Raw genomic sequence first — 2,743 nt, 5'->3', positions numbered from 1 at the left:
CTCTTTGTTTCTGTGAAAAGTTTAAGTATCACAGAGGTGTGATGCTGCTTACTCTGGGAACCAGTGAACATACTGGGAGGTGTCTGCGGGAACATCGGGACCAATGAGTGCTGAGCGGCGCTCCAGGACTGGGCGGAGGGGGTGCCGTTTCCCAAAATGGGAATCTGTGTTCTGACCCTACGGTGGCTGATGCAGGACAAACATCTGCCAAGAGAGACCAACACGTTACACGGGGGGAGCTCTGAGGACGCTGGTGACATCACGGACGGGTCATTCAGTAAAAAAAAAAGAGCGGAGCAGCGAGACACTTGAGTTCTCACGGATGATTGGCTGCCATGAACAGCTGACTTGATCAGTGATGTCATAACAGGCGTGGCCTCTGCCTCTTACAGGCTGTAAAGTAAAACTAAAGAGGGATGGGGGAGGAACGACCTTTGACCTCTGAGGTGTTGTTACTTGTGCAGGTCACCTGTGCAGGTGAGCAGTTGTTTACCTGAACACTGACGATGACCGTTCCCGAGCGGTGACGGAGTGGATCGGCCTGAGGAGCCTGATGATGATGATGATGAAGCTGTGAGCTTCAGCAGGTGAGGCGTTCGCTTCCTGGTTTCTGAGGATGATGAAGGTGTGAAATGGCAGATCGGCACGAGCAGATGGTGGCGCTGACCTCTGTGTGGACGCGAGGACACCTCAGCCTGACTTTGGACCAGCTCGAGTCTGGGCTGCTAACGCTCTGAGCATGCTCAGACGACGACAGGCTTCAGACTGACTGATGAAGACGGAATGAAGTTGCTCAGGTAAACTCTGGTGGTGCAGAAGCAGATTGTTGAAGATCATTTCAGCTGCAGCTGATGACAAATGGATGAAGAGTGCCTCCAAGAGGCAACTCCTGACTCTCAGGCCAGGTCAGGTCCTGTTCACACTCAGCACAGGGTCGCTCTGACCTGCCAGCCAATCAATTCAATTCAATTCAATTTTATTTATATAGCGCCAAATCACAACAAAAGTCGCCTCAAGGCGCTTCATAGATACAGAGAAAAACCCAACAATCATATGACCCCCTATGAGCAGCACTTTGGCGACAGTGGGAAGGAAAAACTCCCTTTTAACAGGAAGAAACCTCCGGCAGAACCAGGCTCAGGGAGGGGCGGGGCCATCTGCTGTGATTGGTTGGGGTGAGAGAAGGAAGACAGGATAAAGACATGCTGTGGAAGAGAGACAGAGGTTAATAACAGATATGATTCAATGCAGAGAGGTCTGTTAACACACAGTGAGTGAGAAAGGTGACTGGAAAGGAAAAACTCAATGCATCATGGGAATCCCCGGCAGCCTACACCACATATCTAAGGGAGGATTTAGGGTCACCTGGTCCAGCCCTAACTATATGCTTTAGCAAAAAGGAAAGTTTGAAGCCTAATCTTGAAAGTAGAGATAGTGTCTGTCTCCTGAATCCAAACTGAAGCTGGTTCCACAGAAGAGGGGCCTGAAAACTGAAGGCTCTGCCTCCCATTCTACTTTTAAATACTCTAGGAACAACAAGTAGGCCTGCAGAGCGAGAGCGAAGTGCTCTAATAGGGTGATATGGTACTACAAGGTCATTAAGATAAGATGGGGCCTGATTATTTAAGACCTTGTATGTGAGGAGCAGGATTTTGAATTCTGGATTTAACAGGAAGCCAAAACAGGAGAAATCTGCTCTCTTTCTAGTCCCTGTCAGGACTCTTGCTGCAGCATTTTGGATCAGCTGAAGGCTTTTCAGGGAGTTTTTAGGACTTCCTGATAATAATGAATTACAGTCGTCCAGCCTGGAAGTAATAAATGCATGAACTAGTTTTTCAGCGTCACTCTGAGACAGGATATTTCTAACTTTAGAGATGTTGCACAAATGGAAGAAAGCAGTCTTACATATTTGTTTAATATGTGCGTTGAAGGACATGTCCTGGTCAAAAATGACTCCAAGGTTCTTCACAGCGTTACTGGAGGCCAAGGTAATGCCATCCAGAGTAAGAATCTGCTTAGATACCATATTTCTAAGCTTTTCAGGGCCGAGTACAATAACCTCAGTTTGATCTGAATGAAGAAGCAGAAAGTTAGCGGCCATCCATGTCTTTATCTCTTTAAGACATTCCTGCAGTTTAACTCATTGGTGTGTGTTATCTGGCTTCATGGACAGATAGAGCTGGGTGTCATCTGCATAGCAGTGTAAATGTATGCTATGTCTTCTAATGATGCTGCCTAAGGGAAGCATGTATAATGTAAACAGAATTGGTCCTAGCACTGAACCCTGTGGAACTCCATAATTAACCTCAGTGTGTGAAGAGGACTCTCCATTTACATGCACAAACTGGAGTCTATTAGATAGATATGATACAAACCACTGCAGCACAGTACCTGTAATACCTACAGCATGTTCTAATCGCTCTAATAGGATATTATGGTCGACAGTATGGAACGCTGCACTGAGGTCTAGCAGGACAAGCACAGAGATGAGTCCACTGTCAGAGGCCATAAGAAGATCATTTGTAACCTTCACTAAAGCTGTTTCTGTGCTGTGATGAGCTCTGAAACCTGACTGAAACTCTTCAAATAAACCTCTGCAGATGATCTGTTAGCTGTTTGACAACTACTCTTTCAAGGAGGGGAGCAGGTGCAGTTCGTGTTCCATGACCTTTAAAGCCAACCCTCTGATGATGTCATAGCGCACCTTACCTGCCTAAGGTGGATCTCAGAGCTGCAGATCACC

The sequence above is a fragment of the Simochromis diagramma genome, unplaced genomic scaffold (genome assembly GCF_900408965.1).
Source record: "Simochromis diagramma unplaced genomic scaffold, fSimDia1.1 OVJJ01000361.1, whole genome shotgun sequence".
Classification (NCBI taxonomy): domain Eukaryota; kingdom Metazoa; phylum Chordata; class Actinopteri; order Cichliformes; family Cichlidae; genus Simochromis; species Simochromis diagramma.
The sequence above is the reverse complement of the archived record's forward strand: the minus strand, read 5'-3'. Positions refer to the sequence as shown.